The following is a 24,920-nucleotide window of genomic DNA, read 5'->3' as shown; positions in this document are numbered from 1 at the left end:
TCTATTGTACTGTCCTGAAAGTATTTCATAGTGATTTTTAATAATGTTTTTGAAATATGAACTAGCATATTAATTTGAATTAAAAAAAATGAAACCAGACTTTTTGGGAGAGTAAAAATGGTTGATTGGACTGACAAGGAGGATTAGCTCTTTAGGTTAGTTGGCACATATTTTCCATGACTGGACTATGCCATATGTTCAGCTCCAAGTTTTGACAAAAACATATTTAAAGCATGTGCTGATTAAGAACATTTTTACTGAAAAAAAATTGGCAGAAGTATAATGAAATTAAGATTGATATGGTTTTCCTAATCTTGACTAAACCCAAAGGATAAAATATGATGCCTCTAAGTGAAAAAGTTACAAGTATAATGAATGGTAATTTAATGAGCCCTGGTAATGTTTTTCTGGTGGATATTCCAGAAATAGAGAAATTGAGAGACTCTTGTGACTGACTAATGAACCATTTTGTGAATTAGGTGGTTTCCAATTCTGTACTTTCACCAGTCTGAAGAAAGATCTAATCCACTTATCATCTGCTAAATCATTCAACATGATTTTTGATGACATGGATGATTTTGAAAATATAACTTTGAAGAAATTCAAAACTTGATTGACATTGCAATAGCAACGTTCCTTTTTTCTGCCCCTATCTGCTTCTCACTGTATTTCTCAGTGGTTACACTTATTAAGCAAAAAAATTAAAAAATCAAGTGAGAAAGGTAATATAAAAGCCTGCCTTATTCTAGTTATAAATCATATTCATGGATATATAAACCAATTTAAGAAAAAAACTCATTAAGTTTCTTGAGACACAATTATATTAAAATTACTTTTTTTGTTTTGTGATCTTTAATAAAATATTTAATTACTATTGTCTATTATTAAGAATTATAACGATAAGTAAAATCAGAATCATTTTAATGCATAGAGATTATGATTATAGAAAATAAGGTACAGGGCTAGAGAGATGGCTTAGCGGTTAAACACTTGCCTGTGAAGCCTTAGGACCCGGGTTTGAGGCTCGATTCTCCAGGACCCACGTTAGCCAGATGCACAAGGGGGCGCACGCGTCTGGAGTTCGTTTGCAGTGGGTGGAGGCCCTGGCGTGCCCGTTCTCTCTCTCTCTCTATCTGCCTCTTTCTCTGCCACTTTCAAATAAATAAATAAAAATGAACCAAAGACAATTTTGGGGCTGGAGAGATGGTTTAGCAGTTAAGCACTTGCCTGTCAAGCCTAAGGACCCCGGTTCAAGGCTCAATTCCCCAGGACCCACGTTAGCCAGGTGCACAAGGGGGCACACGCATCTGGAGTTCGTTTGCAGTGGCTGGAGGCCCTGGTGTGCCCGTTCTCTTTCTCTCTCTATCTGCCTCTTTCTCTCTCTGTCTGTCACTCTCAAATAAATAAATAAAAATGAACAAAAAAATTTTTTTAAAAAGAAAATAATTTATATTTAATTCAATTTATATTGAATATTTCTGTTGCTCAGATATATCATAGGATGATTAATAGAACACTTTCATTTGTTTTACCTTATAATATTTTTTTGCAACAGGTCTTATGTAGCTCAGGTTTGCTTCAAACTCAAAGGTAGCTGAGGATAACCTTGAACTTCTGATCCTGCTGCCTCCATCAACCCAGGGCTGGGCTTGTAAGCTTGCCCCATCACACTCAGTGAACAAATGCTATTTAAATAAGAAATAAAAGACTATAATAGGAATTAGGGATATAGCTCAGTAATAGAGTATTTGCCTAGCATTCATGAGGTTATAGACATATAAACTTTCCCATGTTAAATATAAGATGGTTTAGTTTCTTTCTGTTCTTAGTACATGATATATGATAAAAAAAATAGGTTATAGAGATGTCCAATATATATATATTTTAATGTGTGCATGCATGTGAGAGAGAATTGGCACACCAGGGCCTCCAGCCACTGCAATTGAACTCCATATGCATGCATCCTTTTGTGCACATGTGCAACATTGTGTGCTTATGTCACTGTGCATCTGGCTTATATGGGACCTGGAGAGTTGAACATGAGTCCTTAGGCTTCGCAGGCAAACGCCTTAACCCCTAAGCCGTCTTTCCAGCTGAGGATGTCCAATATCTTGACTTGTTTTGTACTTTTTTGTACTGGGTTGCATTCATAACTAGCCTAGGATGCATGTGGCCTATGGGCCACAGGTTAGACATACCTGGTAGGATGTTACCTGAAACCTTAAATGTTACTACTCTAGGTGATTCTGATAGGGAAGACTGTAGCATGGGCTCTAGGTCAGCTCCATCCCACTTCTGGAATGTTATATGGCATGATGATCAACTCTAATTAGATTCTTTTAGTTTTAGCATATACAGAAAAGGAGTACTGGACATGGAGGTGCATGCCTATAATCCCAGTACTTGGGTGGAAGAGGCAGGAAGATCAGGAGTTCGAGGCCAGCTTGAGCTACATGAGACTCTGTGTCAAAGGAAGAGAAATGAGCAAACCTTCGAATTTATTTTATAAGTCTAACATGTATTAATTCCTTTCTAATATATACCCCATCCACAAGTACACTAAATTATAATAACCATCTTTGTAAAAAAGAAATATCAGTACCAGTTTGAGCAAGGCAGTTCACCACGACCTGTGGGCCCAGTTTCTTATCTACAAACTTCAGTAATGAAATAATACTCTTAGATTTTCTCAGGTTCTATACTTATTGTGTTTAAAAAATGAGCTTAAAAAAGAAAATCTAAAACAAAAATCAGCGGGAGGCATTGTTCTAACATCATAACCTCTGTGAATTGAAAAGTAGAGAGTGAAATATCTCCTGAGTATGAACAGCGACATTATTTTACACTCTAGACTCTCCCTTGATTGAATCATAATGGTACTTCTTTTGTTATCAAAATATACTTTAGTATATAACAGTGAACAACAGCATGGCCATTACATAGTCTACACAGCCTTAAGAGACATTTCTTTGCATGTTTAGTTGTAATATGTGATGGTACATGTTGTTTCAAAAATCTCTTTGGAACAAATGTCATAATTCAGAATCACAGTTACCTATCTAATCAGAATCACTCTAGCTAGCAGGATTTATGAAATGTGTAACAAATTCCTAGATAATGGGGCAAGGCTAGCATTTTATAGTAGAACAGCCAAGATCTTTTTGTTCTGGGCAGAATATAAAAGTACTATTATCTTTTCTGTAAGGAACTGGCAAGTTTACTCAAGGACAATTTCTAAATTTCAAAATGCTAATTTATAAGCATATTGCCTACTTTTGAAAACACATGTATTTTTCTCCTTTGATCTGCATAGTTCACTGCGACAGACAGGGGTGCTGTTGGTCATATTTTGATGAAGCCCAGACAGAGACACTGAGAATTTTTCACATTCACACGGCTTCTTAGAAAAGACAACCATCTCTGGGGAGTCTTGCTAACACATCATTGTCATGGGTGGGCAGCAGTACATCCTGATCTCCCAAGCAGGGAGGCAGAAGTTTTATGGAACCTCATTTTGGTGGAGAGTTCCTGTTGCCCTGCCCAGCAGAAAGCCTCTGTCTGTCCAGCCTATGTCTTTGGTCTGTTGTCCATAGTCCTGACTGTTACCTGACTGCTAGTATTGCTAATGGCAACTGGAATGCAGAAGAGTTTTCACTTTTGTGTAGACTTTAAAATCTGGATTTTAAGAACATTTTCCCCTGAAATCATAATGTCATAGCTACATTTCTTTTGTTTCTTATAAGTAAGAAAACATGGAAACAATGAGAGGAATTTCTAGTGATCTTGGTCCTTGACCCACTCGAAACCAGCCAGGAGAGCCTGGGTGGTAGTCCTATTTTTAGTCCTGGGAGAAATTAAAAGCCTTTCCCCTTCCCTTGGAGTCGGGGGGCAGGGTTGCTCAGGTTAAAGACACTTGATTGCAAAGCCTACTGGCTCAGGTTTGATTTCCCAGGGTCCATGTAAAGCCAGATGCACAAAGTAGTGCTTATGTCTGGAGTCTGTTTGCAGTGGCAAGAGGCCCTGGTATACCCATACTCTCTCTATATCTCTGCTTGCAAATAAATAAAAAAAAATATATCTTTTAGGGCTGGAGAGATTGCTTAATGGTTAAGGTGCTTGCCTGCAAAGTCAAAGGACCTAGGTTCAATTCCCTAGGACCCACATAAGCCAGATACACAAGGTGGCACATGTGTCTGGAGTTTATTAGCCCTGGCTAGATGGCCTGGCAAAGCCATTCTCTTTCTCTCTCTCTCTTTCAAATAAATAAATAGAAAATAAAATATTTTTTAAGTGAGAAAAAATATATCTTTTAAATATTTTATTTATTTGAGAAAGAGAGAGACACAGAGAAAATAAGTATAGGTACCAGGGTGCCCTGCTGCAAACAAACTCCAGATGCATGTGTCACTTTGTGCATCTGGTTTTATGTAGGTAGTGGTAAATGGAACCTAGACTGTCAGGCTTTGTAAGCAGGCACCTTTTTGAGCTATTTCTCCAGCCTAAAAAATGTTTTATTTTTATTTTTCAAGGTGGGGTCTCACTCTAGCTCAGGCTGACCTGGAATTCACTGTTACACAGTCTCAGGGTGGCCTCGAACTCATGGCAATCCTCCTATATCTGCCTCCCGAGTTCTGGGATTAAAGGTATGTGCCACCACGTCCGGCTTAAAAAAAAGTATTTTTTAAACTTTTTTTTTTTATTGACAACTTCCATAATTATAGACAATAAACCATGATAATTCCCTCCCCTCCCCTACTTCTCCATCATATCCCCTCCATCTCTACATTAGTCTCTCTTTTATTTTGATGTCATCAGCTTTTCCTCCTATTATGCAGGTCTTATGAATGTAGCACGAGGCACTGTGAGGTCATAGAAATCGAGGCCAATTTCTGTCTGAATGATTGCTTTGTAAGCAGCCCTACCCTTCTTTCTGCTCTTACATTCTTTCCACCAACTCTTCTTCAGTGGACCCTGAGCCTTAGAAGATATGATAGAGATATTTCAGTGCTGAATACTCCTCTGTCACTTCTTCTCAGCACTATGGTGCCTTTTGGGTCATCCCATTGGTCACCGCCATCTGAAAAGAGAAGCTTCTCTAACCAAAAGTGAGAGTAGCTTGAATACATGGGTATGAATGTTAACTAAAGTGCTTACAGGGCAGTTGGGTGAGTATCATAAATGCATCTAGCAAGACATAAGCAGGCATTACACTCCTAAGCCTCATGACCTCCCTCACCAGAGGCTTTTGATTAGGTTTTCTGTACTAGGCAAGATAGTATTTTTGCCGGGTGTGGTGGCGCATGCCTTTAATCCCAGCACTCAGGAGGCAGAGGTAGGCGGATTGCCATGAGTTCAAGGCCACCCTGAGACTACATAGTGAATTCCAGGTCAGCCTGGGCCAGAGTGAGATCCTACCTTGAAAAACCAAAAACAACAACAAAAAAAAAAAACAAAAAACCAGTATAGTATTTTTTAAAAAATAAAAATAAATAGGGCTGGAGAGATTGCTTAGTGGTTAAGGCACTTGCCTGTGAAACCTAAAGACCCAGATTCAATTCCCTGGTACCCGTGTAAAACCAGATGTACAAAGTGGAACATGTGTCTGGAGTTCATTTGCAGTGGCTAGAGGCCATGGCATGTCCATTCTCTCTTCTCTTTCTCTTCCTCTTTGTCTCTCAAATAAATCAATAAATAAAATAAGGCACTTTTATCATTTTCCTGGTGACATATTATCATACTCTCATTTCTACACTCAGACTGTCATACACATCACCTTGATGACGATGGCCACAATTCACTGAGCATTTACTACATACCTGGCACAGTGCTCACTTGGCTGGACAGTGTATAAATACTATTTAATAAGGCACACTGACTTGATTACAAAAGTAGTTGTATCTTGTGTTCAAGGCTGTAGGCTCATCACGAAAAAATGGAAGGAATTTTTTCTTATCTCTTCCAACAAAAGAGCCAAGCATTGTATTCTGAAGCCTAGATTTTTTTTTTTTCTTAGCTCCCGAGAGGAATGAAATGTTAGAACGCAGCTGAGGACAGAACTTCATGTTGAGTCACTGAGCAGCTTGGTGGTGGTGGGGCATTTGCTATGATATAATGTGGGCCACACACCTAAGAAATACATACTGATAGGGTTAGCTCTCTGGGCTTGTTATCCAGAGGAAGTAGTGGAAAACTTAGAGCAAAAAAGGTTAAGTTTAGATGCGTCTCTGTGGAATTTGGATTACAAAACTCAGCTGAGGCTCCCTGGACACTTAGCTTCTCAGGCACCGTCCAAAATTTCTCAAAAGCTGACTTCAATAAAAGGTATTTTGTTTGGCAGACAATAAGAACTGTTTTAACAGCTCTTTTTATTTATTTATTTATTCCGCCTCTAGGATTACACATTGAAGGTTTAGGGGTGGTTGGCATTTGGCAGATTTCTGGCATTACCCTGACCATCAAACTGGATTCTTGAACCATGAGAGTCCAGGAACATCGAGAGTCATGATTGGTGTTGAGGCTGTTTATGGTGCCCAAGTCAGTCAGCGGAAATGGTGGCAAGGCTTGGCAGAACCCTGGACATAGTATTTCGTGCACGGTTAGAAGTTACTAAAGTGGAAATGTTGTAATAGCAGCCAGCTTTTACACATGCTTATTGTGGGGCTGAACACAGCACTAGGACTTGGCATGTACTTACTGCATTAGTTCTTTCTAGTGTTGTGTGTGGGGGGGGTAATGTAAGCATATGTTTGTGTGTTCCCATGTAGGTGGGCACACATGTGGTACTCAGATACCAGCTGTGTGAAACTAGACAGGACAGCTACCTCCTCCTCCTTCTTCTTATTTTTTTTCAAGGTAGGGTTTCACTCTAGTCCAGGCTGAGCTGGAATTCACTGTGTAGTCTCAGGGTGGCCTCGAACTCATGGTGATCCTCTTCTCTCTGCCTCCCCGAGTGCTGGGATTAAAAGCGTGCACCACCATGCCCAGCTTAATCTCCTTTTCTTAAATAGTAGCTACAGTGAGTACTTCACAGGATCCCCATGTGGGCTGCTGTTGCGCACTGCACACATTACCCTTGGAGGAAAAACATACTCTTCCCCTCCCTACCTACTGCCAGGAGCATCGCACATTGACCACTCACAGATGAGCCTCTTCCAGCCAGAAATAGCCTTTAGCTGAAGGGAGTGAGTCACCCAAAATGATATCCCGTCTCAGTGGCAGCCGGCATCCCATGACTGAATCGTATGGCAGGACTCAGAGGCCACCCTCTGTATTTAGAACTCTGAAGGACTTCCCAGCGTCACGGGTTTCCATAGAAGTGGCTGAGGCTCTAAGGCATCTGCACCTCCCGTCCCCCCCCCCTCCCGTGCCCCACTGCTTCCTCTGTCCAACCCCACTTCCTCCACTCCCTCCAGGTGATGGATGACATCATTTCCCAGGGGGCCTGCCCCACTCTGTTTCCTGGGGAACCGAGACAACAACAGCTAATATGTGCACAGTATTTGACACTGAGTACACGCTTAATAAATTCTTTGCAGAGGTACTGCTGACCTCATGAATTCCTAGTGATGCCTCACCACCCCAGAGAGCGCTTGGCCTTCTGAACATCTGTCTCATCAGAATTTGGCAGCCACACATCCACTGCCACAGGGAATCACCTTGTCAAAAGTTTATCCCCGGGCTGGAGAGATGGCTTAGTGGTTAAGCGCTTGCCTGTGAAGCCTAAGGACCCGGTTCGAGGCTCGGTTCCCCAGGTCCCACGTTAGCCAAATGCACAAGGGCGCACGCGTCTGGAGTTCGTTTGCAGAGGCTGGAAGCCCTGGCGCGCCCATTCTCTCTCTCTCCCTCTATCCGTCTTTCTCTCTGTGTCTGTCACTCTCAAATAAATAAATTAATTAATTAAAAAAAAAGTTGATCCCCTCATCCACTACTCTGAGTGGCCACAGAGTGCCGGCCAGTTTGAGAGAAGACCAGTCACATCACGTAGGCAGCTGCCCACAGCCGCGGACATATCGGGTGTACAGTAAATGTTTGTTGTTCACAATGCAAGGCTGCTACTGATCCTGAAGAATGAACACTAGGTTTTCAGATTTCAAATGGACAGAAGTCAAACACCAGCCATAACACTTTGAACAATAAGAACTTTGAGAGCTTCACAAAATTTGGAATTTCTGCCTCTTCCACGGCATGCCTATGAAACATGAGCACCATTGTCTGAAAACCTTACTAAGGGCGTACACAGAGCAGGGAGCAGCCACTGCAGAGTTTAGGCAGCAATATGGTAAGTGGACACCTGGGCCTGCAACCTGAGAACATAGCTTTCAGAGCCTCTGCTCACTTCAGGAGAGGACTGTGTAGCCAGGAGGAAGAAGCTATCTGAGACAGCCCTGTGTGTTGTCCTGTGGGCATGCTCTAGAACTTGCAGGAAAACAAGTGGGCTCTTCTACATTGTTGCAGTCAGGTGCTCATTGCTGGTAGAAATCATCTAACCAAGAGCAGCTTGTGGGGAAAAAAGAGGTTTATATTGGCTTACAGGCTCAAGGGGGACGCTGCACAATGTCATGGGGAACGATGGCATGAGCAGAGGTGGACATCACCCCCTGGCCAACATAAGGTGGACAATAGCAACAGGAAAGTGTGCCTAACACTGGCAAGGGGAAACTGGCTATAATGTCCATAAACCCACCCCCCAAAATACACTGCCTCCAGGAGGTGTTCATTTCCAAATCTCTCTCAGCTGGAAGCCTGGAATTCAGAACACCTAAGGTTGTGGGGGACACCCGAGTCAAACCACCACACCCATGATGGTCAAAGCCAGCGATAATGGGGCTAGACAAGGCTTTGGTGATTCACAGTCTTCTGGGGTGATATTGAGGTGGATTTTGGTTTCTTTTATGGTGCAGTACAGCTAATGGTATTATGTGCTTATAGTTTAAAGATGCCGTAGTCTACCTTATTGGGGTATATTCTAGACCAATGATCTATGCTGAAAAGTTAGTAAGTATCTGTGTATGGCAGGCTTTTAATTCCAGCTGAGGCAGGAGGGGGGTAAATTTGAGGCCTCCCCCCAGCAAAAAAATAGCAAATTAGTATGGTATAGAAAGACATCTTTGGTCAGGCTTCTGTCAAAGCACTTGATTACCCACCAGAGGCAAAAGGTAAGATCCTATTGCTGAAGACACCATATACTGCTGGCACAGAGCATGGAGAGACCTAGCTGGAATGCTGAAGAGAGCCAGTCTCCAGAAAGTTACCCTGGAGGGTAACCAATGGATTTTTTTTTATTTTATTTTTTATTTTTATTTTTTTTGGTTTTTCGAGGTAGGGTCTCACTCTTGTCCAGGCTGACCTGGAATTCACTATGGAGTCTCAGGGTGGCCTTGAACTCACGGCAATCCTCCTACCTCTGCCTCCCGAGTGCTGGGATTAAAGGCGTGCGCCACCACGCCTGGCTACCAATGGATTTTTGATTGCCTAAGAGATCCACTCAGTGGAAAGGAACCCATATGTGGAACTGGGAACCAGATTTGAATCCTATGGAGTCAAAGATTATGCCCCCCAATGTCAAGTTCCCACTAGTCTTTATCTAAAAGATGCACTACATCCACCAAACTCTCCCTAAATTAGTAATACTTATCCAACTTAGCCTATGCTTACTTACTTTCTACTGAAGAATCTGACTTTCTTTTTCGAAACATAGTGAAACCTGAGGAGATAAACCACCCCTTGCATCTCAGTGAAGACCCAGGCAAAACCACAGAGGAACTGGGGAGATGAGCAGGAGTTCAGCTTCCACGGTGAGCCTGACAATCAGCCCCAAGGTGAAGGAGACAGACCCTGAGGATACTCAACACTTACCAAAGCAGAGATCCAGAGGCTCCTAAGAGCTCACCACTGAAGTAGACTTAAAACTCATCCACCGAGGCTCAGGGAATTTTGCAGAATGTGGGGCAGAAAGATTATAAGAGCCATAGGTTGGGATGTCATGCCCAGAGGAATTGCCTCCCCCCAAAACTGACTGCTGCTCCCACAGTGCATAACCCACAACCCCATGGGGAGGCCCCCTGTGGAATGGAAGCAAGCAGGGAGGAGGGAAGAGATGGTACCAACTCATGGTGTATCCATACAAAGTATGTTCTTTTTAAATTAATTAATTAATTTATTTTTGGTTTTTCAAGTAGGGTCTTACTCAGGCTAACATGGAATTCACTCTGTAGTCTCAGGATGGCCTCAAACTCATGGCGATCCTCCTATCTCTACCTCCCAAGTGCTGGGATTAGAGGCATATACCACCATACCTGGCACAAAGTATGTTCTCAATCAAAATAAATAAAAAGAAAGATTGGATGATGTATGGTAGAAAGCTGAGAGGTGTGAGGAAAGACAGTTTCTGGTACAAGATTGACCTGATTCAAATTGACCTATCACTTATATAATTTTGAGCAAGTCATTAACCTCAGAAATCAAATCCCTTATATGTTTAATAATTGTCCTTCAGCAAACACACACTTAAGAAAATATTCAACATCCCTAATCACCAGGGAAATGCAAACTAAAGCAACCATGGGATTCCACCTTACCCCCGTAAGAATAGCAAACATCAAAAAAAATCTAATGACAACAAATGCTGGCAAGGTTGTGGAGAAATAGGAACCCTCACTCCCTGTTGGTGGGGATGCTAGCTGGTGCTACCACTATGGAAAGAAATATGGAGACTCCTAAAAAGGATGACTATAGAGTTACCAACAGACCCAGTTATTCCCTTACTGGGCATTTACCCTAAAAGCTCCAAACCTCAGCTCAGAGATATTTGCTCACCAATGTTTATAGCTGCTCAATTCATAATAGCTAAGAGCTGGAACCACCCCAAATGAAACAATTAGACAAAAGGATAACTAAGATGTGGTATATCTACACAATGGAATTCTACACAGCAGTAAGGAGAAATGACACAATGAAATTTGAAGAAAAATGGTCAAACTTGGAACAGATCATTCTCAGAGAACTCACCCAATCACAGAAAGATAATTGTCACATGGTCTCACTCATCTGTGGCTCCTAACCTGAATCTGCTCATGATGCTGACATACCTAATAAACATCTCGAGGACTGGACAGTAGGGATGGTGGGGCAGGAGGGGAGAGTGAGGTTGGGAGAGGGAACAAAACACTGAACCCAAATGGAAATGGTACCATAAAATCCTACATCCTGAAAGACATACTGAAGAGTCAAACCTTCATTAGGTGCTTAGAATATCTGATTCACAGGGTCCTGGAGAGGGTATGATAAAGGCTATCCTCAATCTTCCTCTGTTTTTCTCTCTCTTTTTTCTCTTTCTCTTTTATATTACCTATATTTTTCTTCCTTCTTCTCCCTTGGCACTGACCTGTAACTCCCAGTACTAGCATGTGGGTAACATCTACAATGAGCTGTTCATCAGAGAGACCTACAAGGTTTCCCATAATAAGACAGAATTCTGTCACAATACTTGATGATCCACCAAAGGTTAATGGTAAGACCCTACTACCAAAGACACCATGTGCTGTTGGGATGGAACATGGAGTGACCTGGAAACTGGAAGAGAGTCAATCCCCAGACAATTAGCTTGTCTAGTGCCAGAAGGTGCTACATGAGTGACTGGGGGAAAATGACCAACACCTGTCTAAGCAACTCATGGTCTAAGCTACTCAGCAGCAATCAACCTGACGTGATGCTCACACAAGTACAATAGTGGCACACAGCCATGGTGGGTTACCAGGTGCTCTTGATTTGGCTAACAGATCTGCTCAGTGGAATAGAAGCCATACCTGGAACAAGAAACAAGTCAGAACCATATCCAAAAATGACCCTGCTCTCCAATATCAAGCTCCCACCAATAGTGGGCTACAAGAGGGCCTACACCTGTTAAATTTTCTCTAAAATAATAATGAGTATCCATGTATCTTGCACTGACCTCACTCTCCATTGGAGAATTTGCTTCTCTTTTTCAGATGGAGGCAGAACCTGAGAATAGAATCAGCCCACTGCACCCCACCTGGGCACCAGCTGAAGCCAGAGATTTAGTGGGGTAAAGAGCAAGAGATGCTTTCTCAGTGAACCTGGTTCCAGCACAAGGATGAAGGAGACAGACACAGAGAACACTCAAATCCTACCAAATCAGATATCCAGAGACACAGAGACTCCTAATATCTCCCATCACTGAAATAGACCTAAAATAAACCCAACATGGCTCAGAGAAATTCGCAGAAGATGGGGCGGAAAGATTGTTAGAGCTGTAAGTTGGGTCATTATCCTACAGCAACATTGCCTCTCCCCCATAACTGAAGGCCACACCCACAATGCAACACCCACAATCCACAGGAGGGGATGACAGGGAGAAGGCTAACGATGGTACCATCATGGCTGTATATTCACTATATACATAACTAATAAAAAATGGGATTTAGGGGTTTGACATGCTGTGTTCTGCTAATCACTAAGCCACCCATTGTCTTCAACAGATCTGTGACATTTCTGTGAGCAAGATTTTACTGGCCTGGCTGTCTTAAGTGTTATGCTCAGAATTTCTTATGTATGTATGTATGTTTGTTCTGGGTCAAGAGTCCAACAAGGCTACTGAAGAAATTGGGCAAAGGGCATAGCTCGAGATCAGCCAGCATCTCTAAACACTACTTGTCAGTATTGGCTATCTGTGGTGTTCAGGCCAAAGATACACTGAGACAGAGGAAGCCTAGTCACATTGCTTTAAGCAGGTGGATTACATGGTTGTTGGATTAACTTTAAGGCAAGGTACAAGTAAGAGATTTAGCAGAAAAGCATCTCACTTCAATAATCTCAGAAAAGTTATTTGCAAGGTCCATAAAAAGATCCCCAGAGGTTCTTCCCCTTGCATTTCAGTCTTATAGTTCATTACCACAGTTTGTTCTTATTGTTCCTTCCTATATTCAATCCCCACCACAGAGGAAAGCATGAAAACATTGGGGGAAGGCAGTGCTGGGGCTCAGAGCATGCCACTCCAAAGTCAGGAATGTGGGCATCAATGAGACTGGACAAGCCTCAGAAGCAATGTCTCTATGATTTTTTTTCCCACCCATCTTTCTGGAATTCTTTTTCACCCCAGCTCAGATCACAGAAACAAGGATTATTCTCTTCTGAGATGGGTCCTAGGAACTGGAACTTCTGTCCCCCAGAGCAAACCATAAAGCCTAGAGATGGCACTCTTTGACCTTGTCCCTTCTCCCCAAAGACCTTAATGTCCTGCAGGTATCTTGTTCTATTCCTGGAGGAAGGATTGCTACACAAAGAGGGCAGAGGAATCTGAAATTACAGGCCTGGATATGTTTCCCCCCTCAGTTGATATTATCTTAGACCATTTTGTACAATCACATGTCTATAGAAGTGTCTGCTCTTCATCAATCCTGAGTATAAGAATACATGAATTTCCCTGTAAAAATTTTTTTAAAATTGTCCTTCAGTATTTGCTGTAAGAATTAAATATGAATATTCATTTGAAAGCTCTTTGATGTGATATGCTACCCAAATGAAAGGTATGAATACATTGCATGGAAATAATGATACTTAAATATTCACTGAATGGCAATATTTGGATTCCCAATATCTTCCTTTGCATCACGGAAAACATCTGCAGCTTTGGCCTATTCTTTGGGAGGCTCTTTCCCATGGACAATTCCTTCCCTGGGACTTCCTTGGCACTGTCCTTATTGCCTCTAGTCCTAGGGATGAAAGCACTATCATTTGCCCTAGACACATCAGCTGGTCCCAGGATGAACGTGTGACCCCCGCCTGGATCAATGAAAGGCTTTTCCAGACTTTTCTGCCAGAACTATTTGGGAAGGCCATGTCTGTTTCATTTTCTGGATCACTAGATTGGTAGGATATAAAGCTGAAGATGTGAAGAACACTTTCCTTTCCTCGTGGAGCAAGCCTAGCCACTAGGTAGGGAGACCAAATCTTTAAAGAACCCGAGAGCTTGCATGCAGCCATGCTAGAAGTAAGTCTTTATACTTCCCATACATGAAACTCAGAAAATGAAGCCCTCCATGAAGCTAATTTAAGTTGGGTGCCAATTAAATAACTTGTGAAATTCTCTCTTTAAGCTTTAAGAAATGTTAGTTGTGCTGAATTGGACATAGCAACTTTCTACTGGGCTTAATATGGCTATTGCTTTATGTGGAGGTTTCTCATGCCAAAGAAAATGTCTACTGCCATTTTTTAAAGTTCTAGTTATCCACTGAAGTGAATTTTCTCAGAAAATGTTTTCCTGAAGACTGTTTAATAAACTAGGTTTAGTTCTGCTATTATTTTACTTGACACCTAGAAATATATATATATATTATTTTATATATAAATATATATATTATATTTTATATATTTTTTATTTTATATATAATTATATATATATATATATATATATATATATATATATGTATTTTTTTTTTGAGATAGGGTCTCACTCTAGCCAAGGCTGACCTGGAATTCACTCTGTATTCTCAGGGTGGCCTTGAACTCAGGGCAATCCTCCTACCTGTGTCTACTGAGTGCTGGTATTAAAGGCATGTGCTCCTATACCTGGTGCATTATATATTTTTTAAGAATCTTTTGAGAGAACAGAGATAGAGAGAGAGAGAGAATTGGCATGCCAAGGCCTCCAGCCACTGCAAACAAAATCCAGACATGTGCCACCTTGTGCATCTGCCTTTACATTGGGTACTAGGGAATCAAATCTGGGTCCTTAGGCTTTGAAGGCAAGTGCCTTAACTGCTGAGCCATCTCTCCAGCTCCAACATCATATATATAAATTAAAAAAATATTGTGGTATAATATGTATGTAAAGGCACACATATCATGAATATGACTTGATGAATTTCTATATACTGAACACACTCATGAAGCCATCACTCAAATTAAGAAATAGGAAATTACTAGCATCCTGGAAGCCTATAAAGTCCTTTCTCTGTGTCCATTATCCTTCCAAAATCAACCATTGACTTGATTTATAATATAGATGATTTTACCTAGTTTTATTCTTTTTAAATTTATTTTTTATTGAGAACTTCCATAATTATAGACAACCATGATAATTCCCTCCTCCCCCCAGTTTCCCTTTTGAAATGCCACTCTCCATTATACCCCTTCCCCTGTCAGTCAGTCTCTCTTTTATTTTTATGTCATCATTTTGTTCCTCCTATTATGAGGATCTTGTGTAGGTAGTATCAGGCACTGCAAGATCATATATATCCAGGCCATTTTGTATCTGGAAGAGTGCATTGTAAGGAGTCCTACCATTCCTTTGGCTCTTACATTCTTTCTACCACCTCTTCCTCAATGGACCCTGGGCCTTGGAAAGTGTGATAGAGATGTTTCAGTGCTGAGCACTCTCCTGTCACTTCTTCCCAGCACTATGGTACCTTTTGAGTCATCTCAGAGGTCACCACCATCTGAAAAGAAAAGCTTCTCTAACCAAAAGTGAGAGTGGCATTAATATATGGATATAAACATTAACAGAAGTGTTTACCAGGCAGTTTGGTGAGCGTAATATATACATTTAGCCAGACACCAGCACACGTTTTACCCCTAGGGCTTATGACTTCCCCATCATAGGTTTTTAGTATCAGTCATGTATTTCCTCCCATGGAGCAGATCTCCAGTCCAATTAGAGCAGTTGATTTACCCCATAACAGACATGCCACTATCGCAACTGTTGGCTCATTTGGCCTGGCTGGCCAAACTTAAGGCTTGCAGTGTCCTTGGTTGTTCATCTCCATTGGTGACCTCTCTCTCTACTGTGGAGCTGCATGCAACATAGCTTTTTTCCAGCTTTCTGTCAGCTGGTCTACATGGAGGAGGTTTCCCACTCAGCTGCAGCAGAATTTTTTAGTGACTTTGCAGCCCAAGCATATGGTGTCTTTAGCAATAGGGTCTTACCATCCATTCTTGGTGGCAAACCAAGGGCCTTGGCAATGGCCTGTAATGTTTTGGGGGCATCAGTGATCTCCCTGGCCAACAACTCACTGGAGGGTATCCCATCTCTAACATTAAAAGTTTTCTAGTAACAATCTATGGCTTCTGGGTGCACCATTGTCAAAAAAAGGAGGTTTCCATATGCCTTATGCATACACTCTTAGATTTTGATTAACCCCTTCCCCCCCCCATGCTTCCTTTTTTGCTCAGTCTCTTCCCCTGACCTCACTTAGGCCTTTTGACCCCCAGCAATCTGTCCTTCTACTTAAATATATACAATAACATCCCCTTAAGTCTTCCCCTCTTTTCCCTCCCTTATAATCCTTTTCTAGCTTACTGGACTCTGTTACTGAGTGTTATTTTACCTCACATGCAAGTCCAAACATTTGTAGCTAGGGCACACTTATGAGAGAGAACATGCAGTGTTTGGCTTTCTGGGCCTGGGTTATCTCACTAAGTATATTCTTTTCCACGTCCATCTATTTTCCTGTAAATTTTATCATTGCATTTTTTTAACCAATGAATTGAACCCCATTGTACCACATCTTCATTATCCACTCATCAGTTGAGGGACATCGAGGCTGATTCTATTTGTTGCTATTGTGAATAGAGGAGCAATAAACAGGGATGTGCAAGTATCTCTAAGGTAGTGCAAGGAGTCTTTAGGATATTATGTAGTAATGAGAATAGACAGCTATAGCTGACTCAACAACATGAATTTCACAAATATAATGTTGAATGAAAGCAGTCAGACATGGAACTGAGCGATGGCTCAGTGGTGAAAGGTGCTTGCTTACAAAGCCTGATGGCCTGGGTTCAATTCCCCAGTACACACATAAGCCAGATGCACAAAGTGGTGCATATGGTAAATCTGTTTTTAGCTGTCTTAGGAACCTCCACACTGATTCCCACAATGGCTGGTCCAGATTGCATTCCCACCAACAGTGTAGAAGAGTTCCTCCTTTTCTGTATCCTCTCCAGCATTTCATTTGTTTTCTTGATAAGAGCCATTCTGACAGGAGTGAGAAGGAATATTAAAGCAATTTTAATTTTCATTTCACTGATGGCTTATTTTTATTCTTTATATAAATACAATGATAAGGGTATACTCACTAGTGTCTGACTTCTTTCCTATCATTTTTTGTCACTGTTGTTTATTTGCTTCTTCTGTAGCCCAGGCTGGCATTGAACTTGTGATCCACTATTTTTTAAACATATATACATAGAGAGAGATTATAGATACAGATATATGTACATATATGTGTGTATTACATATGTAGTATTTATTTATTTTCAAGCAGAGCAAGAGGGAAAGTATGGGAGTGCCAGCACCTCTTATGACTGTAGACAAACTCCAGGTGCATGCACCACTTTGTGCATCTGGCTTACGTGGGTACTGGGGAATTGAACCCAGGCCATCAGGCTTTGTAAGCAAGCACCTTTCACCACTGGGCCATCTCTTAGTTCCATGTCTGCCTTCTTTCATTCAACATTATATTTGTGAAATTCATGTTGTTGAGTCAGCTATAGTTGTCTATTTTCATTACTATATAATATCCCATTAAACAATTTACTTATCCACTCTGTTAATGAAAATTGAGGTTCATTTTAGGGTCACTATGAGTAGTACTGTGGTTATAGATGTGGCATTTATTAGGTTAATATTTTTATGTGTTTGCAATGAGGGAGAAAGAAGGGGGTGAGAGGAGAAAAACGGGCACACTAGGGCCTCTTGCTGCTGCAAATGAATTCCAGTTGCATGTGCCACTTTATGCATCTGGCTTTATGTGGATACTGAGGAATAGAACCTAGGCAAACCCAGGCTGGCAGGTTTTGCATGCAAGTGCCTTTAGCCTCTGAGCCATTTCTCCAGCCCAAATGTGACTTTTTGCAAAACATATATATGCTTTTCTGTTGCATATACACCTAAGAGAAAGACTTGGGGGTCAGCACATATGAATTTTTTCAGCTTTAATAGACACTACTAAACATTTTCCAAAGTGTTCCATATCTTTTAATGTAAGACCTCCTTCCCGATAAAAGGTTATGCTGGGAGGGCTGGTACATAGCTCAGTGGCTAGTGCTTGGTACTTGTCTAACATGTGTGAGGCCCTAGGTTCAATTCCTAGTATCACTGCCAAATATTTTTAAAGTTATTTAGGGAATCATTGCAAGCTACAGATAATGTTTTCAAATCCTGAGGGAAATTGTTTCAACCTAGATTTTAAAAGTAGTTACTTTATTCAGATGTAAATATAGGTTATATTTCCTTTTTAAAAAGAATATTTATTTGTTTGCAAGCCAAGAGAGATAGAGAGAAGAGAGAGTGAGGATGGGTAGACTAGGCCCTCTAGCCACTGCAAATGACCTGCAGATGCATGCGCCTCTTTGTACATTCAGCTTTACATGGGTACTCAGGAATCAAACCCAGGGCCTTAGGCTTTATAGGCAAGTGCCTTAACTGTTGAGCCATCTCTCCATCCCTAGACTATATTTCTGATTCTACCTTGAAGCTGAGGCCCATGGAACTAGGTTCTGGAAAAGGCAATAAGGGCTGAACTGACATACATAACCTCTGGCTCATGCGCTAATGAAATGAGCTTGCCTTTTCCTTTCTGTTTTTCTTCCTTATGAGATGTAGATGTAGCAGAGCTTAAACAACTAACATGGACCATACAAAGTTACTTGTTGAGAAAGAAATGATGAGAGAATAAGCCAGAGCTCACCATATTGGCTTTGGTCTACTTATACTCCAAGTGTTATGCAACAGATAGAAATGTCTGTCCTGATTAAGCCACTGTTATTTTGTCCTTTGATATAGCAGCTAAACCCATATTTAATCTAAATTCCAAAACCTCCATAAGTTTGCCTTTTGTGCCCTTTTCTCATGGACTCACCCATGACATGCTCCACCCAGCATAGGCAATCAACCAAGAAAGAGGAAACATGGAATTCAGAAAATAGAAAATTCAGTGCAGACAGAGACAATGAAAATACTCAGGGATTTAGGTTATCTACACGAAACAGAAATGCTGAATTTGCCATGAGAAAGATTTTTGTTTCATCAAATGAGAGCTCCATTAGATAGCTGGTTATCATGTCCTCAGGGATCCAGTTGTTTTTCTGTTTTTTGATTCCACCTTCCCTGTATACACTTGTTATTTTCAGTTTTGCACAATGGTTGCTGGAATACCAGCCAACAGTACCATGTGTTACACCAACGGCTGAGAAGAAAGGTTGATGAGGAAGATGATGTAAAAATCAATTAACTCAGCCTTCTTTTAAAGGAATTTTCCTAGAAGCCTCATCCAACATCCATTTTGTCTCATAGGCTATAAACTAGTCACATGACCAATCTTATTGGCAAAGAAGGATGGGAAATATAAATTTGTTAACCATAAAATTAAGTATGGTTAACAAGGAAGAAGGAAAGAAAAACTAATGCATAAAACTGTTTTTTCCTTTTTTTTTAAATTTTTTATTTATTTATTTGAGAGCGACAGACACAGGGAGAAAGACAGATAGAGGAAGAGAGAGAGAATGGGCGCGCCAGGGCTTCCAGCCTCTGCAAACGAACTCCAGACGCGTGCACCCCCTTGTGCATCTGGCTAACGTGGGACCTGGGGAACCGAGCCTCGAACCGGGGTCCTTAGGCTTCACAGGCAAGCGCTTAACCGCTAAGCCATCTCTCCAGCCCAAAACTGTTTTTTCATTACTTCCTACTAAGAATGTTTCTATTGCCTGTGGATAATGGGAATATAGATAATTATGAGAATATTAATAATTAGAATATTTTTACTAGTTGTTTTATGGTAAATATGTATAATAGTACCAATTACCCACATTATAATATCTAACTTTATTGTTTATCATATACAAAGTTGGCTCAAAATAGTCCACATACGCACATACTGAATTCCTTACAGTAAATCTTTGAGGTGCTACTGATACCTCAGCTATATAAGAATATATATATGATATATGTTTATATCATATATGTGTATTTACATACATACATACATGATGGAGAAACTAAGATAGACATGGGGAGACCAAGGCACAGGGAGAGTGAATTTCCTGGTGTCACTCATTTAGCAAGTTTGAGAGCCAGCGTTCAAACCCAGGGAAGCTAAGTCTGCATGTACCTCAATGTTAACTGCCTCTCCTAAAGGAAATTAAGCAAAGGGCATGAAGAAGAGAAGGCAAATGCTGCTAACATCAGTGCCAACCCCAAAAGACAGGAGCTGCACCTCCCAGCATGCATCCGGCATCTTGTTGTGCTCTGAGTCAAGTAGATCCTTGGCTGGAACCTTCTACACATGCTGCAAAAGAGGAGTCCTATCCTTTTGAAACAACCATGTCCCACCCAGAGGGCGGCGAAGCTTGGGTTCTGCTCACTTTTAAATACATTTGACATCTCTGGCAGCCCTGGCCATCATCAGTACCACTTAACATATTTCCAAGGAGTCTGGTATGTTTGGGAGTGTCTCCTCGCCTCAGACTAAATTGGCCAATCCACAGGATGAGTGCCTGAATCTCTTGTAGGCTGGTTTGAACCTGTTTTGTGTACATAAGAATGAGAAATATTAGGCATCTGTCACTTCACCCAATTAAGTCCTACATTTAGTTTATTAATAGAACTAAGAGCGTTAGCAACGACCCCCCCGACTCCCCCTTCATACATACAGTTCAGTAGATTTTTGTAGCCCTTTTGATATTACTGTTATGTTATCCTTTCTGTCTTCCTGTTTCTTTTGCACTAACTCAAATCACATGAGCTGAGATTGCACTGACTCTGAACAGGGACATTTGAGAGTCCCAATGCCTCCACAAAGCCCTGTTTGGTCTGGCATCGAGTTATCTCCAAGTGAAACCCCATCTTCCCATCAAGAAGCAATTGTGAACATGGTTTCATAGAAGCCCGTGAGTTCACATGGCTGAACTGCTAGATTCACATGCTAGATTCCAGGTCAGGAGGTATGGCAGTGTTTCCATCCTAGATTACAGCACAGATCGATAGGAGCTTAACTTGGTTTAAGTCCTGGCAAGTGGGATTGCTGGTTCTTTTTTTAAAATGTTCATTTTAAATGTAATAATTCCTTCAATCCTTTCTCTTCTTTGTGCTTTTTTTAAATTTTTTTTTATTTATTTATTTGAGAGCGACAGACACAGAGAGAAAGACAGATAGAGGGAGAGAGAGAGAATGGGCGCGCCAGGGCTTCCAGCCTCTGCAAACGAACTCCAGACGCGTGCACCCCCTTGTGCATCTGGCTAACGTGGGACCTGGGGAACCGAGCCTCGAACCGGGGTCCTTAGGCTTCACAGGCAAGCGCTTAACCGCTAAGCCATCTCTCCAGCCCGTTTGTTTTGTTTTTTGAGGTAGGCTCTCACTCTAGCCCAGGCTGACCTGGAATTCACTCTGTAGTCTCAGGGTGGCCTCGAATTCACGAATTCACGGTGATCCTTCTACCTCTGCCTCCCGAGTGCTGGGATTAAAGATGTGTGACCATGCCCGGTTTTCTTTGCACTTTTTTTGTGGTTAAATATAATTATGATAAATTTTTTTTTAAGTTTGTATGATGTATGTGAATGTGGGCACGTGCATGCCACAGTGTGCCCGTGGTGGTCAGAGGACAACTTTCAGATGCCAGTCCTCACCCTCCGCCTCCTGTGAGGCTCATGCTGTTTGCTGCTGCTTTCTTCAAGTGAGCTGGTCCTGAGCTTTCAGTGGACTCTCCTGTCTCCACCTCCCTTCTTGCCCACAGGCGTGTCTGGGATTACAAATGCTGGCCTTAGCTCCCATTTTTTTGCATGAATACTGGGGATCCGAACTCCAGTCCTCAAGTGCTCTATCTCCTGAGCCATCTCCACTGCCAATCCAGGCAGTGGAGTTATGCTTGGATTTTGTTATCAAAATCTTGGCAATATGTGGTTCTAGCCCTGTTATAACTTTATGTACTGGGGACTAATCTCTGTGTTAGTTTCCTGCATTAAGAAGGGAGAAAAGGGCCCGGCATGGTGGTGTACGCCTTTAATCCCAACACTCAGGAGGCAGAGGTAGGAGGATCGCCGAGAGTTCAAGGCCACCCTGAGGCTACATAGTTAATTTCAGGCCAGCCTGGACCAGAGTAAGACCCTACCTCAAGAAACCCCCGCCCCCCCAAAAAAAAGAAAGAAAGAAAAAGAAGGGGAAAAAGGGCTGGAGGGATTGCTTAGTGGTTAGAGCACTTGCCTGCAAAGCCAAAGGACCCAGATTTGATTACCCAGGACCTATGTTAGCCAGAGAGAGAGAGAGAGAGAGTGAGAGGGAGAATGGGCACACCAGGGCCTCCAGCCACAGCAAATGAACTCCAGACACATGTGTCACCATGTGCATCTGGCTTACTTGGGACTGGACAATCAAATCTGGGTCCTTAGGCTTTTCAGGCAAGTGCCTTAACCACTAAGCCATCTCTCCAGCCCTTAATGGATGTCTTGATGTTGGCCATATTGAGGTTTGTCTGATGTGATTGCGCAAAAAGCTGAAGGGTATGTTATGTGGAGTACTGGTTTCTCTTCATAGAGTCCTCTTGAAGATTAAGTAGCTAGAGAAAAGAAAGCCTCAGTGGTTCACTGTGAGGAGATTAAGTGCAGTGTATTACTATAAGACATTAGTATTAATTTACTGCTTGTTGCCTGCTGGCCACAGTAGGGGCTAGGAATGTAGCAGTGAATGAGACAAGATCTCTGTTCTCATGGAATTAAGATAGATTTTAAAAAAAAATAACCAAAATAGACCTGGTAACAGATAAGTGCTAAAAGCTTTGTAATTTAGTCTGTCAAAAATGTAAATGAAAAGAATGAAACTCTGAGGACTTGCTCGGTCCTGTTTCCTGATTCCTGTTGAAATGAAGGTGGGCTGATAGAGTCATCATGAGTCTCGTAAGGATTTCAGCCTCCTTGCCCCATCCTAGCCTTGGACAGAATGATCTCTCTCTCTCTCTCTCCCTCTCTCTCTCTCTCTGCTGCTGCTTCTGCTTGTTCTTAGCCTGGTATCCACATTTTGTATACACAAAATCCTAGGATCCTCACCCAATAGTTCCTCTTCCTTGGATTTATGCTTGTGGCTTTTTCTGGAACTAGAATTCATATCCTATCATCTCACTCATGTTTCATATGTAAAGCTGATGTTGCTCATATATGTGTGTACTCCTCACGTTATCATGTAATTGCTTCATGTTCTCCTTTTTCCATTGGGCTGGGAGAGACCCATTTAAAGGGGTGTATCAGCTGCCTTCTCCAGACTCACTGAGCTATGTAACTGATCTTTTAATTTATTTTTATATGTATTTATTTATTTATTAGAGATGGGGGAGAGAGAGGGAGTGAGAATGGGCATGCTAGGGCCTCAAGCTACTGCAAAAAAAACTCTGAACACATGTGCCACCATGTGTATCTGGCTTATGTGGGACCTGGAGAATCAAATCAGGGTCCTTAGACCTTGCAGGCATGTGCCTTAACCACTAAGCCATCTCTCCAGCTCTGATCTTTTAATTTTTTTGTACTGAAAATTGAACCCAAAGCTTCCTGTTAGCCAAGCACAGCTCACCTGCACCTCAGCCCTTTCTCTGTTTCTAAAACATACAAAGCTCCCTCCACTTCAGGGCCTATACTGCTCCCTCTGCCTAGAAAGCTCTTCTCTATATCCTCATGCAGTCATCTCCTTCTTACCGAGAAGTGTTGGGTCAGATGCTCACTTTGAGAGAGACTTGCAACTGATCTCACTTATAGATGCAACTGCCCTCAAGCCACTCCATCATATCTGTTATTTTTTTCCTTTTTTAAAAAAAATTATTTATTTGCAAGCAGAGAAAGATAGACATAAGAGAGACAGATAGAGAGGGAATGGGCAGGCCAGGGCTTCTAGCCACTGCAAATGAACTCCAGACATATGTGCCCCCTTGTGCATCTGGCTTACTTGGGTCCTGGGGAATCAAACCTGGGTCCTTTGGCTTTATAGGCAAAGCCTTAACTGCTAAGCCATCTCTCAGCCTTCTTTTACAATTTTTTTCATAGCACTTATCTATATAATATTAGGTTAATTTTGATCATAAAAAAAAGCACAACTTGTGCTGACATAACTGATAGGCAACTCAAGGCCCAGATAATAGGGATAGAGGAGTTTAGGGAGAGGGAAAGGGGAGGGTGGGGGAAAACAAACACAAAACTAAATCCAAAATGAACTGCTACCATAGAAACCTTTATCTTTGGAGATAGACTAAAAGGTATAACTCTCAAAAGGAGTAATGGAGGAGCACCTGAAAAAATAGGTCTTGGAGAAGGTGGGATGAAACCTAAGCTTAAATTTTTTTATTTTATTTTATTTTATTTTTTGTCTCTGCCCTGTAGCTCCCAGTACCAGAAATCAGTTGCTACCCATGGTGAGCAGTTTATCAGAGAGACATGTGGGGTTCCCCAAACAAGGCAAGTTTATGTCAAAGCACTAGATTACCCATCTGAGGCAAAAGCTAAGACCCTATTGTTGAAGACACCATATGCTGCCAACACAGATCATGGAGAGACCTAGCTGGAATCCAGAGGAGAGCCAGTCCCCAGATAATGAGCATGTCTAGTGCTGGAAAGTGCTAATTGAGCTGCTGGGGGAAAATGGCCAACAAAAGTCTGAGCAACCAGAGGTCTAAGCTACTCAGAAGCAAACACCCTGACAGGATGTACATGCCATGCACTAGTGACACACAGCCTTGGTGGGTAACCAATAGCTTTCTGATTGGCTAAGAGATCCGCTCAATGTAAAGGAACCCATATCTGGAATTGGGAACCAGATCAGAATCCCATGGAGATAAAGATTATGTTCTCTAGTATCAAGCTCTCACTGGTCTTTGGTTAAAACAGGGGGGTTACGTACATCAAATTCTCCCTAAATTAATAATGCTTATCCCATT

Source organism: Jaculus jaculus, chromosome 2 (genome assembly GCF_020740685.1).
Source record: "Jaculus jaculus isolate mJacJac1 chromosome 2, mJacJac1.mat.Y.cur, whole genome shotgun sequence".
Lineage (NCBI taxonomy): Eukaryota > Metazoa > Chordata > Mammalia > Rodentia > Dipodidae > Jaculus > Jaculus jaculus.
The sequence above is the reverse complement of the archived record's forward strand: the minus strand, read 5'-3'. Positions refer to the sequence as shown.